The sequence below is a fragment of the Aulostomus chinensis genome, chromosome 1 (genome assembly GCF_037954235.1).
Source record: "Aulostomus chinensis isolate RoL2024-O1b breed Wild chromosome 1, RoL_Achi_v1.0, whole genome shotgun sequence".
In the NCBI taxonomy this organism is placed as follows: domain Eukaryota; kingdom Metazoa; phylum Chordata; class Actinopteri; order Syngnathiformes; family Aulostomidae; genus Aulostomus; species Aulostomus chinensis.
The window spans coordinates 11505619-11514114 of NC_141320.1; the positions used below are offsets into that span (position 1 = coordinate 11505619).

The window sequence follows — 8496 nt, forward strand, 5'->3', positions numbered from 1 at the left end:
CATTGCAGATCATCAATAACCAAAGCTACTAAGGAGGATTACAGAGTTTGGGAGTCAGTGACTTAATAGAGTCTAACAAAGGGTTGAACCTGAATGAGACAGTCACCCTTCAACATGGGGCCATGGCAGAGTGAACCAAGAACACTACAATGGGGGTGAGAGTGGAGCCATGATGGATTCACAGTTCATCACCTCCACCATCATGTGGACCACCTGATCACCTCTCCCTCAACCTCTAAATAACTCATTCCCTGACCGGGAATCGAACCCGGTCCGCGGCGGTGAAAGCACCGAATCCTAGCCACTAGACCATCAGGGACCACATTGAGCTCTCCAACAACAGAGACTATACACAATGACTCAAGAACACAGGACTCTGTGGTCTCAGCTTGAGATGCAGAGGGTCCACCAAGACCACCAGACACCTCAGCCCCCTAAAGACAGTCCACCCCCAGGATCCTGCCCCCCTCTGCTCCAACTCAGCCCTCCATTCATAACGTGACTTTCGCTACGTCCGAACTGCCAAGTACCAACCTACGTCCTCCTGCTACAACCTAAACATGGCGGCACCACTCAGACACCCTAGAAGATTGGTGGGGAAGCACGACCTCTGCTGGCAGAGCACAGACACCGCAATTAGGTAGACAGCACCAACGAAAGCCCCACCTGCTGGCCTGACTGTGGTACTGCACTCCACTCTGAACAAACCCTTCATTCATTCTCTATTATTAAGCACGTTAACGCACCTGTAAAGGTGTGTTCACATTATATACATATTTTATATTTATGCTTGGCCGTTTTTGATGAACTTGGGCGGTACTCTGGTGCAGGGATGAGGTCATGGAGCTGATCTGGGAGCAGTCCTGATGTTAAATGCTGTGATGAAGGACAGTGTGGAGGAAAAATGAGTCAAATTTAAATTGTCAACAGTTTAACGTTGTTGGCAGGACTCCAACCTGAGCAGGGAGACCCCAATGGATTTCTAGTCCATCGCCTTCACCACTCGGCCACAACGACCACATTCACACACTTTTGTAGGAGACTGAAATTAGACAATGAAAGTTCATGTCAGCACAGTCAAATATTTTTTGTCCTCTCTCAAAGACAAACTATTTGTGTGTGTGTGTGTGTGTGTGTGTGTGTGTGTGTGTGTGTGTGTGTGTCAGTGTTGTGACTGAGCAGTGAAGAAGACGACCTTCTGACTCCATTTTCTTTGTTGCTCTTCTATCAGTTCCTCAGTTTCACTCATCAAGTGAAGCAGCTTTGACAGGTTTACTTCTCTGTGTGTTAACAACTTTGGTCTTTAAACTCCTGACAAACTCACCACGTCACACATTTGGTGAATTAAAGCAACAAATAATGACATCATGATGATTCAGGTTAGGGGGGCACGGCCTGGAGGAAGAGTGGCCGTCTAGCAGAGTTTCTGGTTCAGTTCTCACTTCAGCTGGTGACCATGTTGAAGTGTCCTTGGGCAAGACACTGAGCCCCTCATTGCTCCTGATGACCAGCATCCAAGACCAACAAGCTTCTGATTGGCTCTGATTCTCTGAGCCAAAATCCAACACAGGAAACAGAAACTCTTGAGGTTGTCTCACATTTTTTTAAAGAAACTCAGCACAGGACAGTGATAGGAGGCTTGTTTCCTTGATGTGGGCTTCACCTCCACTGCTGTCCACATTTAAATGCTGGCTGATGCTGGTCCCCTGTTGAAACCTGGACCAGACCAGGGACCTTCAGACCTTCAGTCTAACGCTGTTCCAGCATTGGATGAAAGAGACTGGTGCTCTCATCTTCTTCAACACTGACTTGTTCTACCAGGACAAGAGAATCTGAGCTTGGATGTCATTTAGCAGTCAAAGGCTTGTTAAACTGGTCAACATCAGCTGGTGTTCACTCTGATGATGTAGCGATGGTCTGGATTCTTCCTTCTGGAGCACCAAGCTGCTGGGAAGAAGCCTGATGATGTCAGAGTTGTGTTCAGTGGCTCCTGCTGGGTCCATTTCTGACAACTGGGCTCCAAAGAGTTCAGCTGTTTCAAAGGCTCAGAGAAAGCAGCACATCATGGTGGTCAGGAGACGAGGTGGCCGAGTGGTTAAGGTGATGGACTGCTGATCCATTGAGCTCTGCAGGCGTGGGTTCCAATCCCATCCTTGTCGTAGGAGACTTTGGTTTCTGCTCCTAGATTCTGGAACGACTCTGAAGTGTGAGGCTTTTCAAGAGGAGATCCTGCAGCACCAGAGAGCTTTAAAGGTTCGTTCCACCAAAATACTTTCTAATTTATAGTTTTAAAGGTTCGTTCCACCAAAATACTTTCTAATTTATAGTTTTAAAGGTTCATTCCACCAAAATACTTTCTAATTTATAGTTTTAAAGGTTCATTCCACCAAAATACTGCTTTCTGTCCAACTTCTCAGTTTTAAAGGTTCCTTCAGTTGAGGGCTCCTGGTTCTGTGTGAGGGGTTGAGGGTCGATATGGGATGATGAGGAAGATTTCATGTCACGATGGTCCTGCTAAAGTAACTGTGAGTCATGATATCAAACAATGTCATCAAAATATGCTTGAACTCTTAAAATGGCAATAAAATCTACTGGAATCATTTTACCACAAACACTTTTATTGTGTTTTTGTGAGCATCATTTTTCAAACATTATAACATAAACTTTAAAAAGGGTCCATTCACTAACACTCTTACTTGAAGGTAGTCACTGATGTCAGTAAATAGCTGATAAAGATTTGTGTTCATGTTTTAATTCTCTACTCTGACCTGTGCTGAGACACTGGACCAGAGAGGAAGACCTGCTCAGCCTCCTGCATGGACCAGTTCTGCAGCTCAGTGATGACGACGAGGGATTCAGCATTGAGTTCATTTTAAACTTTTTGGAGGAAACACCTGTAAATTAACCAGCAGTTACTGGTGATGCTTCACAGTTTCCAAGCTCAAACGGCCTCCTGCTTGTTGGACTCACAATTTCCAAAAAATGTAGACATCAAAAGTCAAATCATGTTTTAGTTTGGTTTTGTGTTGTTTTGTTTTTTACTGGAGGAAAACTTCAAATTGTGATGATGTGTCTGACTTAGAAACTGAACCCCCAAAAATCAAAAAGTCTCCTTCTTCTGTGCCGTGATCTCTGAGCTGATCATGATTGATCTCATCAATAATCCTTGGCAGCCGACCAGTCACACACAGCCCCCCCACACACACACTGAGACATGCAGCAGCTCACAGTAACTGCCTCAGTCACACAGCAGATAGACTCTTGACTCAAATCTGAGGACTCTTGATGTTCGTTGAAAGTTCTGAAGTGGCCTTGTGGCCCGGATCAGTGGCCTCACTGCAGGATCTGAACACTCCAGGAAGAAGAAGAACACCAATAGAAGCATCCAGGTGTCCCTCATCAATGTCTTTCCACTTGTCACCATGGACTTTTTTTCCTTTGAGGTTTGTCACAGCAATGCTGACTCTTTTTAGTGACAGTGGCATGAACAGAACCATCAACCATAAACAGCTCCAAACATGTCTTGATGTCAGTGCCTCTCGTCACAGCAAACCTTGTGATTCCAGGGCTCATTTTGATGACATCAGCAGCAGCTGCCCTGCCATGTACATCAGGAGACACTGAGCTCCAGCCAATGTTCCCTCTAGTTTTTCATGTGTCTGGTTATCCTCACAAGCTCCCTGAGCTCACTGAGAACCACTGTGAGCACCGTCTGAGGTAGGACCTGCATGGAGGGCAGAGAGAGAGAAGAATCAGGGACAAGGATCTGTCGGTTTGCTGCTTTATGAAAATATTGTAAATGATTATTATTCTTCATAATATTGTTTTAGTAACCTGCTTAGGAGTTGTGAATGATGCAGAGTCCATGGGAAACAGCTAATGCTGTGGTACCCCCCCCCCCCCAAGTTACTGTACAAACCTCAGAAACCTTTTGCCATAATAAGACAAGATGTTGTTATAGAGATGTAAAGATAATATAGAGATGTACATGTATATAGATGTAGTCAAGTCAAGTCAGTTTTATTTGTATTGAACCAAATCACAACAAAGTTCTCTCATGACTCTTTACTAGTAGAGCAGGTCCAGCACCAAACTCCTTCAATGAACCTCCACCCAACAGTTCTCCACCAGCAGCACATCCTTCAACAGTGGTGACAAAAACCTTCCTTTTAACAGGCAGGAACATCGAGCAGATCCAGGATCAGTGGGGACGGCCTTCTGCTTTGACCGGTTGGGGGGAAAGAGAGCAGGAGAGCGGGGCAGAGACAAAGACAGAGAATGGAGGAAGACAGATATACAGAAGGAAAGAGAGGGACAGAGATAAAGAGAGAGAGAAGGGAAGAGACTGATGGACAGACGATGAGCAGGTGGAGCTACGGGTGGCAGCTTGAGCCTCTTCAGGTCTGCAGCCTCCTCCAGCAGCACCGACATCTGGGATGAAGGGAGAGGGAGTTAGTGACACATCTGAGTATGATTTATAAATGACAAATAAAGGAGGACAGAGAGGAGTAGAGAGAAGCCCAGTGCACCATGGGAGATCCCCCAGCAGCCTAAGCCTATAGCAGCATATCTAAGGGCCACCCTAAGCAGCCCAACTATAAGCCTGATCAAAAAGGTTGCTCTTAAAGGTCGAGAGGGTGTCTGCATCCTGGACTGAAACTGGGAGACGGTTCCACTGGAGGGGAGCCTGATAGCTGAAGGCTCTGGCTCCCAGTCTACTTTTAGAACTCTAGGAACCACCAGTAACCCTGCATCCTGGGAGCGAAGGGTTCTAGCTGGATAATAGGGGACTAGGAGCTCTGTCAGGTAGGAAGGAGCCTGACTGTTGAAGACTTTGATGGTAGAAGGAGAATTTAGAATTCTATTCTGAATGTGATAGGGAGCCATGCAGAGAAGCCAGTCCAGGAGTACTGTCTACTAGCTCTAGTCAACACGCGGGCCGCAGCGTTCTGGACCAGCTGGAGAGTTTTCAGGACCTACTTCTTCTTTTGGTCACAGGTTTGAAGATACCTGTGGAAGTGAAAGGAAAGGCTGTGAGAGCCACACCTCTCCAGTGACCTGGGACATGATGGCAGTGGTGGGATTTGAACCCACGCCTCCTTAGAGACTGGAGCCTTAATCCAGCGCCTTAGACCGCTCGGCCACACTACCTCACTGTGCTGCTCTCTGAGTTGGTCTGCTAAAGGCATGTTGAAGAGGACGTAACAATGATATCAAACTTATTCTGAAGGGGGACCCCTTTCCTCCACGGTCACAGGAAGTGAAAACAGCGCTGCTAGAAGCAGGAAAGAAATGGTAAAAGGACTCAGTTTGTACAGAGCCTTTCTACCTCAGCAGCCCTCAAGGAGCTGAACAATGTCCTCTCATTCACACACACTCACACACTGATGCTGAAGGCTGCCATGCAAGGAGCCAACCTACTCATCAGAAGTATTTAGGGGTTCAGTATCTTACTCAAGGACACTTTGACATGGTCACTGGAGAAAGTGAGGATCAAACCAGCCACCCTTTGGTTGCCAGACGGCCACGCTACTCCTGAGTCATATGACCTGGATAAGATGGTGAACTACAGCTGATCGCCATGCTAGCAAACCCTCTTTTGTTTGGTTTGGTTGTTGTTTAGTGACTGTGGATGAATACACAGGAGAAGTTGAGCATAAATTTGTGTTCCCTGTTCACTTGAATATCTGCAGGAGTGTGAGGTGGAAATAATACTTGGAGGAGAATGAGAGTTCAGTCTCAGCGCAAAGACCTGTGCTGACACTAAAACATGTCAGCCCACAGAACAAAGATGGCAGTCCTCTGGGAAAGCAGGTACACCACACATACATGAAGAAACCCTACAGGAAACAAATATGTTGCCAGAGACTTTTACTCTGTTTTTGTTGTTTACCAAAGTACAGGATTGGAGGGAGACTGATGGTCGCTGTTTGGGTTTTTGGAAAACAAGGAGGCTGTGGGTTCAAGCTGGATTCTCAGAGACTATATCCCCAACCTCTACAATGGCATCTACACTGTCATCCAGTCACGTAACTGAAGTCATCCAGTCACGTGACTGAAGTCATCCAGTCGCGTGACTGAAGTCATCCAGTCGCGTGACTGAAGTCATCCAGTCGCGTGACTGAAGTCATCCAGTCGTGTGACTGATGTCACTTGGCAGGACTCTCATTGCCGTCTCATTCTAGAAAAGAATCCAGACTCCACCTGTGGCTCCATGATAACTGATGGACCTCTGGTTGGAGGCTGGACGATGATGTTTGGACTGGAAGGAAAACTCCTTGTCCAAATTCCATTGTGTTCAAGTTTAAAGTCCCACAATAAGAAGTAGCTGAATCTGACAGGTGGAGGTTTGGAACTACAAGATGGTGATGTTTTCTTGACTTGATGCTCTGACTGTCAGGGTGGATGACAGCTTCTTCTGCTGCTGCATCTGAGTGGCTATGATTGGAGGTTTTACCTCCCAAGGTTGTCTGGTTCCAGGGGAAATTCTAAAATTCCAGTCCCCAACCTGGGCTGTTCTGAAACTCTTCTCCTGAATCACTCCTGAGCTGCATCAAGAACAAATACCAGTGCCAACCAGATCAACTTCATGGCTGCTAACAGCCTCAGACACTTGATTTCCATCAATCTGGAGCCAAGAAGGCCCTCACCTGTGGTTCTCCTCCAGGAGGGTCCAGGTTCTGCCATTGTGGCTCCTGGTGCCACTGCCAGAGAGCCTCAGCTGCACACTGCAACATTTCAACAGGAGATTGACATTCCTTCAAATGTCCTGACATCTGATTCCAATGGTTCTGTTCCATATTTATATTTTAAATCAATCACACAATGAAAGCTGCCTCAGCTGGTTTAAGTGAGAGAACAAGCTAAGAGATCTGAAACCAGTCAAATATGCTTTTCTGTGTGCAAACTAGTGAGGGGCATGGAAGGATATTTTACCACCAATACAGAACCCAGACTTTAGTCATGTGATGAGATGGAGACTCTGATTATGAAGTTAATGGACAAAATGTGAATTGAAGGATGAACACAAATGGGTTTTTGAACCAAACACATTTCTTCAGCAGACTTTGATCCAACATTGAAGTTAGAGTTTGGTGGCTGCTCCATGTTGGAGGAAACCAGGCAATGTTGGACCATCACAGGGAAGCTCCTTTGCCTCCTCTGCTGCCAGTTTAACCACTCACTCCCATCAGTGGAGAGCAGCTTCAACTGGGTTTGGAATGTACCACTGTGGATGCATGGGAATGTGGAGAAAATGTCCTTTGTCAGAAGTGGGATTCGAACCCACGCCTCCAGGAGAGACTGCGACCTGAACGCTGCGCCTTAGACCGCTCGGCCATCCTGACAGACACTGACAGTTGCAGACTGAATTAATTCACTGACAAAGTAGAATTTTTTTCCACAGGAGCTACTGGCTCCTTAGTTGTTGCATTTATTGTTAACATTAAACACACAGTCTGTGTTCATGGCAGTAAGAAATGAACCAGAACATTAGAACCACATTGCATCTCTTGATCAGTTTGTTACATGGGACACATTCCAGACAGGAAGGTCCCACCAAGACTTGAACTGGGATCACTGGATCCAGAGTCCAGAGGGCTCACCATTCCACCATGGAACCAAACACAAGGAGGAGGTTCCTCTAAATACCACTTGACATCACTTGCAATCAACCTGTTGCTATTTGGAGGTTCATCTTGCTCTTGTTCCAGACTACATTGGCAAAAGGATCATGAACCACAAGGAAATCATGGAACTCCAGATTGATTCAGGACTTTCTAACTCCATCGTATGACCTGGGAGCAAAGACTGGCCAGGCCTTTCTTAATTTATCAGTTAATTACTGCTTCAACAAACATGCCACTTAATTAAGTTACCAGAATTTCTCTCATTGAAAAACCCACCAGCCTGATTTCTTGACACGACATGAAAAATTCTCCAAGAACCCACAGTTGGGTGGAAAGATACCAGGTTAACCAGGAGGAGTCCTGTTCCTGAACCATGGATGGAACAAAGTCCACTGGAAAACTCAGCAGTTCCTGAGTGCCAGATCCATCCGGGAGCTTGGGTCTCCCCTTGACTGTGGTGATCCATGAGATCAAGGAGGACAGAGGAAAGAAGGATCCTGTTGGAGATCTCCTCCCTTCTTCCTCCACTTCACTACTACTTGGATGTCAGGAATATGAGGTACTTTACTCAAATGAGGTATTAGGAGTTTCCTGTTTGCCAAGAAGGAAGTCAGAGGTTCATACCTCACTTGTTGGTGGTGCCCTCAACCTGCTGAGAGCATCACTTAGTTCTCTACAGAGAAACATGGCAGCTCTGCTGAAGGCTGCAGGAAACCTGCTTGAACTGAGACTTGGACTCAGGTCACTGGATTCAAAGTCCAGGGTGCCAACAGGTCCACCAGGGCATCTGTGCTTTACTTACCGTGTAAAAAGGACCACAGTGGTCGTCTGGTTTTAATTTAACAAACAAATACGGTTGAAAACTTTG

At 46.2% G+C, this 8496-nt stretch overlaps 2 non-coding genes across 2 annotated transcripts; both read right to left on the reverse strand.

Moving 5' to 3' along the window:
* Positions 1 to 247: 247 nt before the first annotated feature.
* trnae-uuc (transfer RNA glutamic acid (anticodon UUC)) lies at positions 248 to 319 on the reverse strand. The gene has a single exon. It is a non-coding gene; the product is annotated as a tRNA-Glu (tRNA).
* Positions 320 to 5069: 4750 nt separating this feature from the next.
* trnal-aag (transfer RNA leucine (anticodon AAG)) lies at positions 5070 to 5151 on the reverse strand. Its single transcript has one exon. It is a non-coding gene; the product is annotated as a tRNA-Leu (tRNA).
* Between the last annotated feature and the right edge of the window lie 3345 nt (positions 5152 to 8496).